The following is a 13,521-nucleotide window of genomic DNA, read 5'->3' on the forward strand; positions in this document are numbered from 1 at the left end:
TTTCACCTGGAGAACATAAAATGCTCCACACCGGAGAAGTAAGCACCTTTCATAAATCAGCGGTATTCCTGACACCTCGATCAATTTTTGGTTGTTAATCCGAGAGGCGGGGTTTTAATTGCTTCCTGCGCTCTCTTCCAGGCACCTTTCCCTCCCTCGCTCCAAGGGTCTCACTTCGGTACGGAGGGGAGGGGCGGGATTGAAAACCCGGGTCCTGCCACCAAACCCCGGAACCCCCAATCTCCGCCTGCGCCCGCGCGCGCCTCCCCAGCGCCGAGGGCCCTCCGCCCGCGCTCACCTCCGCGCTGTCCGGCCGGGAGGAGCCGACAGAACCGCCGGAGCCCGCGGGGCTGCCCAGGCACTGCTCGCCCGCCGCCAAAACGCCGCCAGGACGCGGCGCAAAAGTTCACTGCGAGGCCGGAGCCGGATCGCCGCCCAAGGTCCCGGGGTCCCGCAGCCCCAACCCCGCGGCGCGCGCCCCCGGAGGCGAGCAGAGCGCACCCCGGCGGCGGGTGGCGCAGTCCGCGCAGCCTGGGTCCCAGCGCCCAGCGCCCCGCCCTCGACGCGGCAAGTTCAACTTTAGGGGCCGGTGGCCTCTGGGGGCCGCAGGCTGGGGCGGGGAGCGCGAGCAGTCCCCGCGCGCTTACCTGCGCGGCTCGTTCGACGGGCGTCGCGGGGCGCGCTGGCCGCGAGGTGGCGGCGGCGCCAGCGGCGGGCCGGGAGGGTGTGCGGCCCGGCGCCTTCCCACGTTCCCACTTCCCGCTCTCCCGGGAGAGCCCACGGGCCGGGCCGCGAGCGCGTCAGTGCGCACGCGCCGCGCTGCCTTCCACCGCGGGAGGCGGCGGCGCGGCGGGCTGGGGGCCGGGCGGGGGCGCAAGAAGGTGTCCGCAGGCGGCCCCGCGGCCGGCCCGCCGCCGTGCCCCCGGGTCTCAGCTGCGCCCCGCTCTCGTCGCCTTGGGGAGGGACCTCAAAGGCGCCCCCCTGGGCCGGGCGAGGGGCCTCCAAGAGGGAGGCCTTTCGCTAGGACCGGAGCCCCGCTCCTTCCTCCGGACCCCGAAGGCTTTGGTGACCTCTGGCGAGACAGCGCGCCAAACCCGGGGAGTCCCGAGGGAGGCCCGTGTCCCAGGCGTGGGGTGGCCCAAAGCCGTCGGGTGTAGACTTGTGCACGCTCCCAAGGAGAGGATGTCGCGGGTGGAAATGCCAGGTGAGAGGACAGCTACCCTGGAGTCTGGATGCGAAGAATCTAGTGGGAAGCTCAACGCCAGGCAGTTCCAGTGAAATGGGGCGAGGCAAGAGCTCTCCCGCAAAGAGAAGGACTGGGATTCTCCGGATCAGGCCGCTGTGCTGGACAATACAGTGCAGTCCTAGGAGCAGAGCGCTGCGTTCAGGGCAACGTTAGCAGGAGGGGCTTCTGCTGCCCCCAGGAGAGAACGAGGCCAAACGGCCCTGACCACCCCACTCCTACCTTGGGTGTCACCTAGGAAATGATCAAATGTGGGAACTTTGCCATTAACATCTGGAGCTGCTGCTGAAGGCAAGAACAGGGTTCCTGCCAGGGCGTCCACATCCTTGACCTGCTGGCTGGCCCTTGGGTTAAAGAAGCTGACTTCTAACCAGGGTGCCTGGCTCCAGTGCCTGCTTATTTCTGTAGTATGCCCCTTGGCTAAGAACCTAGTACTATCTCCTACTAATTCTTATAGTCCTGCTTCCTCAAGACCCAGGTGCACTGTAGATGCCTGGGAAAACATGACTTCCCCGCAGCCAAATTTCTTCTTCAAAAACAGAAAGCGTCACCATGTCAGAACTGGCCTCTCACCATCAACCATGTTTTGCTTTTTTTCGCTTGTTTCTTGCTTCTAGATTTGTTTTGTTCTCTTTATTTCAACCTTTTGTAGTGAATGTTGAATGTGCTGAATCATGAAATCTTACTGGAAGGGAACAGATATTTTTGGCCATTTATTTAGTAAAAAGCACTCTAGAGAATGCAACCCAGAAATGTACTTTATTATGATAGCTTAATGTAAGAAAAGAACTAAATAAGGAATATTTCCCCTTTGTCATCTTCACTTGGGAATCATTTTTAATGTGAGCCGGCATGAAACCATTTAAGCAAGATGCAATATTTTAAGATACAAAATTACCCATGTTTTTAATAGCAGCTCGCATGTGTTGAATGTTACATCCTGGGCACTCAGGCCAGGCACAAGCTTGGGAAAGTCAAAGGACATGTCCCCGGTTACACTGCCAGGAAGCTGGGACTCCAAGCTGGACACCGGCACTCCAGCCCTTACGTGGCTCCACAACATGTAGCTTCAGAGGTGAACAATGGGAGGTTCAGTGTCTTAAAGTCACTTTGCATGCACGGAGCCCTGAAATGGCCCTTGCTACGTGTGCCCAGATGGGCTGTGGAATGACAAGAAAGAGGCTAGGGGATGGGTAGGATCCCACTGACGCTGGGTTGGTGACCCTGAAGCTAGGGGATGGGTAGGATCCCACTGACGCTGGGTTGGTGACCCTGAAGCTAGGGGATGGGTAGAATCCCACTGACGCTGGGTTGGTGACCCTTCCCTCCCGACGCTCCTCTGCAATCTTACCTGTCCTCCAAAGAGGCCATCCTGGGCCTCCTTCCTCCAAACACTCCTAGAGCATGGAGGCCTGGCCTTAGTCTTGGTAGGTCCTCAAGGACTTGTTTTTGTTTTTGTTTTACAGGAATGAGAAATAAATGGAGAACACTTAGTTATGTAGGTAATTGTTCCTGATCAGCAGCCTGGGAAAGAAATGGTACTCGTCACATAAGTTCCTGAAGGAAATGATGTAATCCTTTGGGACAGTTTGAGGAAACCCATCACTTTTATGGGAAAGAGCTTGGCCATTGACAGGAGACCCGTGACCTCACCTTCATATACAAGTAACAGCACAGAGTAAAACTTAAGTAGGAATAATCGCTGACTTTCTCCATGCCTCACTTATGAGATACAGGGATTGCTGTCCCCTTCACTGTCCGCCTTTGTCCCACAAATATTCCTGTGGTCTGTCAGGCCGTGCTCAGCAGTGAGCAAGGCCCTGCTTCGTGGTGCTTGAGGTCCACCCCGCAGTGTGAGGACTCAGCTCGGAGATGTTTGCAGCAGGAAAGGCTTTAGTACATCTAACAGGCACAGAAAAATCAATGTCCATGTCATCATCTGTCATTGTCACGTGTGTGCTTTGTCACTGGCCTCTGTACCCAGAAACAAATTCTCAAACATCAATATTCAAACATGTTTCAATATTTACTTTTATCTCTTTGTCCATAAGAAGCAATGTGCCTTGTGACCCCTGCTAACCAGCCAACATTTCAAGTGTGAGACTTAGGGTGGGACTTCACCAATGCCAAATCAGCACTATCCAAGGGCGCAGAGGGTTAGAGGGGCGCCACTGCAGAAATTCGGCAGAGGCAAAGCTTCGTCACCTAATCCAGAAGTCACAACTAAATGCTGTGCATTTTCAGAGGACAAAAGTGTTCAGCAATTGTTTGCTTTATTTGCTGACCTATCAGTATGGTCGGAAACCCATCCATACGCGGATTCCTCCTGTAGGAGACTCCCGAACTTGGTACCCACCTGTTCTCTTCATCTAGTGGGTGAGTTCCTGGCGCAGAGCTGCATGGGGCACGCGGGATCAGCAAACAGCTGTTGAATTAATACGGATGTGATTCCGCCTCAGAGACGTGGCACCGTGGAAAGTTTTAGACACACACCCAAGTTGATAGACCGGGAAGAAAAAAGGGGCTCTTCTGCTTGGAATGTTGTCGTCTGTCCACAACTCTTCCTGCCTCTAAGGAAAAAAATACTTTAATTAAAATGGCAGTGGATTTGGTCAAATGTGCTGTGACCTGCTTTGTGACATTTTGTCCCAGTGGCGTAACCTGGGTGAGAGTAACAAACCCACCCGCTGTCCATGGAAAACAGCCAGGAAAAGGCCACCTGTGGGAGTCAGGTGGGCAATGAGACCCGCCGGCCTGGGCCATGTGGTGGGCAACCAGCCATGTGATGACAAGCCTGGCCAGGGATGGTGGGTACCAGCTTCCTAGGGCCCTTCTGTTGGCCCTGGGATGGTGGTTCCAGGATGAGACCCACTTGCCAGTTCATAGAGATGGCAGACTGACTGCTTTCCCATGTAAACTGCTTTCCCAAGACTAGATTCAAGCAACTCCACTCAAGACTGTTTTCAAGGTGTGAAGGGAGGCACTCGGGGTGACTCCGCGAGGCACCCTGGCCCTCCATGGCCCCCACTCTTGGCATTCGAGCGAATGATGACGGTTCCTCCCTACAATCATTCATGAAGGGAAATCCTAGGACTGGAAGCTCTAGCTGTGTTCGAGGTCCGTGAAACATCATATTTGAGAAAGACTGAGATGCATGCATTGATGGGGGAGGGGGACGTCCTGGGGTCACTGATGCTGGTTTTCGCCCTGACATAAGTATATTCGACTCCTTGTTTTTTCAGCATAGGCCTGAACATTTTCATTTCTCATTCTTCTATTTACCTAAAGCCTTGAAAGTCAACTCTTTTAGACCTATGGCATGTGAATTACACCTCACTTCAGAACAGTTTAACCTAAATACAACAGTCGGGGCACACAACGGTTTCCTGAGGCAGGGACTTGCCTCCAGGTGGCTCGCCCAGAAGGGCTAGGCAGGGGCTAGGGAGGCAGGCAGGATGTGGAGGCTCAGCAGAGGGTGGCCTGACTTCGAGACCCTGCAGACCTTCCCATCACACGACAGAGCCAATCCCCTGGCCCACCCTTTGATTCTGAGCTGGGGGCATGACTTGCCTGGGCCTCTGGATGTTAGCCGCCGTGCGGGACGTCCCATTCCTGCTTTTTGCATCTCTGTCTTCACTGTAGGAACAGACCCAACCAGCGACCAGTATGGAATGGACAGGTGGCGCGGAATCCAGTGGCCCCGCCAAGGCCATCCTGGACCAGCTGGCAGCCAGCTGACCCACAATGGGGGAGAGATCCCACCAGGACCAGCAGAGCCGCCCAGCCAAACCACAGCGGGTGGCAGGTGCATGAGCCCACACCAGCCACCTCTCTGCGTGGGTGTGAGCTGGCCAGTTAGCAGCATTAGTGTCACGTCACTTGTAAGATGGGCTTCAGTCTGGTCCCTCGAGACGCTCAGAGTGTAAGTTTGCCTTACGGTTCTCCTGCCCAAGGTGAGAAGTGGGCCTTTCCGGTTCCTGCAGCCAGTTGTCCCCGGCTGAAGGGCTACCTGGGGAGACATGACTTCTCTGGCCCTTCTAGACTGCACAGCCTATAGCAAAACTTCATATTCTTTTACAATCTGGAACCCGTTGTAAAATCTACCTGGTAAGGAAGCTCAGATGCTCCCCGCCTAGGAAATGAATAGGAATTCTAGTATCTGGCGATCGTGCAGACTGGAGAGGTGGAGACAAGCAGCGTTCTAGCTTCTATTCCCACACCCGTCAAGAGGAGGCAGCAAGCCGTGTGCCCATGACTCAAAAAAAGTGACACCAGGGGTGTTCTGGCAAGGACCTGGTCAAGCCCACCCTATTGTCTGCAATGCGGAGCTCTGAGATAGGAAACGAGTGTTGTTTGAAGCTGCTACATTTGTGCCAATTTATCACAGCAACAGCAGACCAGGAGCGCACCCACCTTTGCCGCCTGGAGGCCAATGCCCATCACTCACACTGTAGATCGGTCAGTTTGGCCACGGGGGTGCTGCTAACCTTCCCAGGGCGGCCACTGTACAGCAGCTGAGCTTCCCCGCACATGCCCTGCCCGTTGGCTGCAGCGGCTGTGTGGATCTGGGCCCTGCTGGTTGTGAATGGTGAGGTGCGGCCTCGGACCACAGGTCCCATTTAGGTCAGTTCTGCATGTCCCTCACCTTCTGGGATCAGCCAGCCCCGGGCATATGCTTCTCGTGGCAATAGCAGCAGCTCAGCGGGACGGGCACATTCGAGATTCTGTGTCCCATGTACGCGCTCTTTGCCGATTCGTGACGCAGAGCGTGTCCATGCAGGAGGAGCAACTGGGACAGGACCGGGCGGAAGTAGCCTGAGAAGCGTGTGTGGTCTCCCCAAGTCCTTCGGTGCTGGAACCCTGAGAAGGAGAGACACGTTCTCCTCGGTCTTCGGCTCCTTTGTTCCCTTATCCCATACCCTCCGGCAGGCATACAAAGCCAGCTACGACCTTCCAAGGGGCCAGCTGCCCCCAAATGGCAGATCTCTAGAGCCAGAGGACCCTCCTCGGTCCCGCCTGGCCTTGTACTCTGCTTGCTGCCCGTGGCTTCACCGCAGACTTCCTGCTCCTGCCCGCAGAGGCCCCCTCCCAGCTTCTAGGAAGGCCCCATAGAAGAGAGAAGGGCCAGCACGTGGGCTCGGGGCCAAGACAGGATACCCTGCAAAGGATGGGCCCCAGAGAAAGCCTGCAGAGCAAAGAACTTGGCCTCCAAAGAAAGGTGTGGATTTGGTCTTGCTGATAGGAATGTTTGTTGCTTATGAGCCCTCACCACATCTGATAGTTTGTGCTAATGGGACGACCAGGGCAGGTGCTGGCTGTGCCAGAAAAAGCAGCCATGGGATTAAAGGATGGGGACCACAGGCCACAGGGTGCGGGGCCAGCCTCCTGGCGGAGGGGAGCTGGATCTGGAGTTCAACCGCATGGGCCAGTACAACCAATGGAGCCCTTGGCTGTAGTGAGGCCTCAATGGCAGCTCTGCACACTGAAGTTGCGGGGGCTTCCCTGCTTGCCAGTGCCCAGTGCCCAAGGTGTGTGGTCACACCTTGTGACAGAGGGGTGACACCGTCCAGGACTCCACAGAGAAAGGAAGACCGAAGCTCTGCGTTTGGATGCCACCCCGATTCCACCATATGCATCTCCCCCTTTTGCTGTTTCCACTTTCATGCTTTGCCTGTAATAACTACAGGGGTGATGGAGCTACCGTGAAATGAGCAGCATCTCCCACCATAAGGGGCCCTCCCTCCTGATCACAACCCGGGCAGGAGCCAGAGACCATCTCAGCAGAACTATGGATGGGCCAGCTAGTTTTCTGGGAGCTCCCTAGCTCCACGTTGGCCATAGGCTGCAGCAGACCTGGTCTTGAGCTCGGCAGGCCAGATGGACACTGCGGGTACCTGGGGAAAGGCTACCCAGATGCTGAGCCCTACAGTGGGGGAGGAGACGCCCATCAGCCCTATCAGGATGTTATAAATGCTGAAGAGGTTGCAAAGTTCAAAAGGAAAGAGTCCTCAGTACTCGCCCCCACATGTCCCCCCGGCTGGAGAAGGGATCCCGACAGGCCCCATTGAGTCTTGTCCTTACTGCCTCCAGCTCCCCAGTACCCAGCGCAGTGCTGATGGCCTCCAATTCACATGCCTTCATTTAGCAACTCCTGACTGCCTTAAAAATCCCAGAGAGCTCGGATTTGTCTGGGTTGGCTCACATAACTGGTCACAAACCAAGTATGGTGATGCCAGGAGTAGGGGTTCTTTGCTAGGTCAGCATCTATCCCAAAACTGCCTGGTGAGGAGTGGACCCAAGGGAAAGAATGCAGGGCAATGAGATGAGTCCACCACAGCAACCAGAGGCCGCATCCCTTGATGAGCCATGCAGTATCTTTCAATACAATTCTGTCATTCAATTCTGGCTGCAGCAGCTGCCATGGGGGCATCCTGAGTTGTATTTCTAAGAGAGACTCTCCCCTTGCGTCCTGATGTGACCCTGTCCCTCCATGGTGTATAGTAGAGGTGCTATGTCTGTCCTCTGGGTTGAGCTTGGAAGATGATGTAGGCCTTCTCCAATCTCTTTGACCTTCCTCTGGCTGGAATGCAGGTCTCCGTGGCCCAGGGGACAGCAGAGCCACAAGCTGGAAGGAGCCTGGGACCCTAGGTCACCATATGGAGGAAGGTTCCCCACCAAGCAAACCTTCATTGGACTATTACGTGTGTGAACACTAAACTATTTTCAGCTGTTGAAAGTGCGAAGCTTACTCATTTATAGCAACTAACTCATGCAATATTCATGGTGATCAGCTTTAAATGGCCTAGAGAAAAATGTGCTACTCTGGGCTGGAAAAGTTATGTTCTGCAAACCATAATAGCTATCAGCACACTGGGAGTGATCCTGTATGTAACATTACAGTGGTCCCAATCCATGGGACATAAGGAAAGACTCAGGAATGTGCAACTCTGTCTATTGGGGGTGGTAGCACAAAGAACAGCAGCTTGTTTTTAAAAGTGGACATTTTTAATGTTTACTTAAAATTACAAAGAGTACCTGCTTATAATAAACAATTTGGGAATTAGACAAAGGCAGAGAGATAAAATAAATGAGTCACTGGTTAACTTTTTGGAGTATTTCCATCCAGTCTTTTCAAAAAGACATTGGAAATACACACTTTCCCATGACCAAGTGCATTTTGTGCACCTAAATTTTTTCTTTAAAAATATTAAAAATAAGAGATTTCTGCTTCTGAGAAGATGAAGTAGATGAACTTTTTTCTTTTCCTCCTGCTAGATACAACAGAAAACCCTGGACCTTACACATAAAACACATGAAAAGACTGAAAAGTGTCCAGAAGAAGAAAGACTAGTTAGGGATCTTGAGACCCAGGAAACTACACAATGATGATTTTCCTGGATTTTCTTTTAGCATCATACATCCCAGCCTTGGAGCTGACAATGTTGTCAGTCCAGAAGTGTCAATCATACAGATTTAAATTAAAAAAAAAATCCCTGCTATCTCTAGCCAAAGGACCAGGAAGGAGCATCCTGGTAAGACAGAGAACTTGTAGACTATAATTGCTCTATACCAACCAAGCACCACAGAAATCTTGTGGCCCAACCCTACTCATGCCACCAAAGACCAAGTGAGGAGACTATACTCCTATCCCCAAGGGGCTGTAAGGGAGTGCTCCAACAGGATGGCATCAGAGAAGGCCTAGTGGGGATTGGGGGACTTTACTACAATTCACAGTGTCAGTAGAGGCCATGTGGGGAGTAGTAATGAAGCACTCTCTCCCAGGCCAGGAGGTAGTAGTGGAAGTTTCACAGGCAGCCAGAACTCCCAACTGCTATCCAGCAATAATAAGGAGTCCCCCCACTGGCTGTGAATGTGGGCTGAGTGGGAAACAAAGACTTCTACCCTGTACTTGGTAGCAATGAAGTATACTTCCCTTTTCCCATGCCAGAGCAATGCCAGAGAAACCCAACTGGAACAGAAAGTTTAAATCAGATGCTTAGAACATAGTAGCCAAAATGTCCAAGCTTCAACTGAAAGTCACTTGTCAAATAAAGAATAAGGAATTTCTCAAACTGAATGAAAAAAGCTCACCAGTAGATGCCAACATTGAGATATGAACAGGTTAGAATTATCTGACAGGTATTTTTAAAGCAGCCAAAATAAGAATGCTTCAACAGCTAATTATAAATATGCGTAAAACAAATGAGAAGATAGAAAGTATCAAGAAGTAAGATAGACGGTTTCAGCAAAGAAATAGAAGATATAAAGAAGAACCAAATGGAAATTTTAAAAATGAAAATATAACCAATATAAAACACTCAGTGGAGGAGCTTTACTGAAGTATGGAAGATCGGAGGAAGTAATCCATGAACTTGAAGACAGAACAATGAAAACTACTCAATCTAAACAGAAAAAATTTTAAATGAACAGAGCTTGAGGAACATGTGGAATTATAACAAAAGATCTAACATTATGATTTTGGAGTCTCAGGAAGAAGAGAATAAGGACACTGCTGAAAAAGTACTAAGAAAAATAATGGCTGAAAACTCCCCAAATTTAACAAAACATATAAACATAGATTCAACAAACTTAGTGAATCTCAAACAGGATAAGCTGAAAGAAATCCACGCCAAGGCTCAACACAGTCAACCCTCTGAAAATTAAAGACTACATATATACATAGTATTTTAGTAGATAAAAAGCTTTCATACAGCAAAGGAAACAGTCAAAAAACCTAAAGGCAACCTACAGAATGCGAGAAGATATTTGCAAATGATGTATCAGATAAAGGGCTAGTATCAAGATCTATAAAGAACTTACCAAATTCCACACCCAAGAAGAAACAAAGAATCCAGTCAAGAAATGGGGAGAAGAAATGAACAGATGTTTCTCCAAAAGAAGACATACACATGTGTATGTGTCAACAGACACATGAATAAATGCTCCATATCACTTGGCATCAGGGAAGCAGAAATCAAAACCACAATGAGAGACCACATTATGCCAGTCAGAATGGCTAAAATTAACAAGTCAGGAAATGACAGATGCTGGCAAGGATGCAGAGAAAGGGGAACCCTCCTACACTGTTGGTGAGAATGCAAGCTGGTGCTACCACTCAGGAAAACAGTATGGAGTTTCCTCAAAAAGTTGAAAATAGAGCTACCCTATGACCCAGCAGTTGCACTACTGGGTATTTACCCCAAAGACACACTACAAATGTAGTGATTTGAAGGGGCACCTGAACCCCAATGTTCATAGCAGCAATGTCCACGATAACCAAACCGTGGAAAGAGCTGAGATGTCCATTGACAGATGAATGGATAAGGAAGATGTGGCTCATATATACAATGGAATATTACTCGGCCACCAGAAAGGATGAATATTTACCATTTGCATAGATGTGGATGGAACTGGAGGGCATTATGCCGAGTGAATTCAGTAAGTCAGTCAGAGAAGGACGGTTATCATACGGCTTCACTCATACGTGGAATATAGGAAACCGCACAGAGGATCAGAGGAGAAGCGAGGAAAAACTGAATGGGAAGTCATCAAGAGGGAGAAAAACCACGAGAGACTCTTAACTATAGGAAAGAAACTGAGGGTTGCTGGAGGAGAGGTGGGTGGGGGCATGGGGTAATTGGGTGATGGGCATTAAGAAGAGCACACGATATGAGGAGCACCAGATATTATACAAAACTGATAAACTGCCGAACACTACATCTGAGACCAATGATGTTTTATATGTTCGCTAAATTAATTTAAATTAAAAAGTAACAAAAAAAAAGATTATGGTGTTCCAATAACCCACAAGAAGACAGAAGTTATAAAAAAGAGAAATAAAAAGCAGAGGGGATAAATTGAAAACACAACATAAAATGACAGACCCAACCCCTTACATATAAAAAACTACATTAAATGTAAATGCTCTAAATACACCAATAAAAAGATCGACATATTATCAAAGTGGATTAAAAAAATTATACTCAGTAATACATTATCTACAAGAAACTCATTTCAAATGAGTAATGATACAGGAAGTTTGAAAGTAAAAGGATAGTAAAAGTTATACCATGTAAACATGAATTTTTAAAAAGCAGATTTTGTTTCACCGAAGTCAGATAAAGTAGACCTCAGAGCAAAGAAAATTATCAGAGACAGAGAGAAACAATATATAATGACAAAAGAAAACATAACCACACCAAATGTGTTTGTACCAAAACAGCCAAAAATAGGTGAAGCCAAGAGTGATAGAACTGAGGGACACCTGGGTGACTCAGGCATTAAGCATCTGCCTTTGGCTCAGGTCATCATCCTGGGGTCCTGGGATCAAGCCCCAAGTTGTGCTCCCTGCTCAGCTCTCCCTCACCCTCTCCCACTGAGCCTGCTTATGTTCCCCCTCTCGCTCTCTCTGTCAAATAAATAAATAAAATCTTTTTTTTTAAAGTGATAGAACTGAGAGGAAAAATGGAAAAAAAAAAAAAAAAAAAACCAAAACCCTGTAATCCCTTTCTCAACAATTGTTGGAACTCTTAGAAAACCAGCAAAAATTCAGAACTCAGTCACACAATTAACCAAAAATTCAGTCCAATTAGGATCTGACTGCCACTTCTAGCACATTCCATGCAACAATGTCATTATACACATTCTTTTCAAATATCCATGAAACACATGCCAATATAGGCCATATAATCTAGGACATAAAAACAGATCTCCAAAGAATCAAAATCATACAGAATATGTTGTCTGACCACAATGGAATCAATCTAGTGTCCAGTAACAGAAAAATCTTCAAACACTTGGAAATTAAACAAGGCTCTTCTAAATAATCCTATCAATCAAGGAAGTCTTGAATGAAATAAAAAAGAAATAAACGGAATGAGGATAAAAAGACAACATACCAAATTTGGGGACAGAGCTAATGCCATGCTCAGGAAAAAATCGTAACATTAAAATGCTTAGGGGCGCCTGGGTGGCTCAGTGGTTAAGCCGCTGCCTTCGGCTTGGGTCATGATCTCAGGGTCCTGGGATCGAGCCCCGCATCGGGCTCTCTGCTCAGCGGGGAGCCTGCTTCCCTTCCTCTCTCTCTGCCTGCCTCTCTGCCTACTTGTGATCTCTGTCTATCAAATAAATAAATAAAATCTTTAAAAAAATGCTTAGAGAATAATGCTTTTCACAGACAACCAAGCCTCACATCTTATATAAAAATTAGTTCAAAATCAATCATGGACTCCGTGTGAAATGTAAAACTACAAAACCTTAAGAAAAAAATGAAGGAGAATATCTTGGGGTTCTGTGGTTAGTCAAAAAATTCTTAGACTTGACATAAAAGCACAATCCATAAAAGGAAACACAGATAAACTGGGTTTAGTCAAAATATGTTGGGAAAAACATCTCCCACTTGGAGTCTTTTGATCCCTGCACTCAGCTGCATAAGCAGGGGCACTGGGCTTGGAACATTTCCCTATCAAGAGGTAAAGAGCCCACACCGCCTGTGCTGACTTGTCTCCTGTGTTGTGTTTTCCTTGGTCCCTCTGATACCTAGACACAGCAGGCAGCCGTGGTCAGACTTCTGCTCCTGGTAGTAGGCAATAGATCTCACTGGCTTGACAAAAAGATTAAAAAAAAAAAAAAACACTTAGTTTAAGCACTTCCCTGTTGAAAAACATTTGGACTGTTTCTTGCTTAGGGCTATTATATGAATAAAATTGCAACAAACATTTGTGTATATGTTTTTGTGTGTACATAAATTTTTGGTTTGCCAAAGATCCTGTAAGGAGATCCAATGATAAGCCGCAGACTAGGAGAAAGTGTTTGTAAGTTGAAAATCTGACAGAGGACTAGTATCTAGACTACATAAAGAACTCACAAAATTCAACTGTAAGAAGACAAATAATCTAATTACGAGGCAAACTGATGACATGAAGAACCATCTCAGCAGAGTGTACACCGATGGCAATTAATCACATAAAAAGATGAAAAACATACTCATTAGAGAAATGCAGATTAAAGTCACAGTGAGATCCCACTACGCTCCTATCAAAATGACAATAAAAAATAGTGCCACCACCAAAGGTTGACGCAGACTTGGGGAAAATGGATCCTTCAGGCACTGTTGGTGGGAAGACAAAACGGTGCAGCCGACTAAACACGCGGCCACTACACAGCCCGGCAACCCCACCCCTGGCCGTTATCCCGGAGAAGAACCTTGTGTGCATGAGGGAGTCTGCACACGTCCACCACGTCTACCAAGCTCCTCCCGGGGCTGGCAGTCTCTTTAG

Source organism: Mustela nivalis, assembly GCF_964662115.1.
Source record: "Mustela nivalis genome assembly, chromosome: 2".
Lineage (NCBI taxonomy): Eukaryota > Metazoa > Chordata > Mammalia > Carnivora > Mustelidae > Mustela > Mustela nivalis.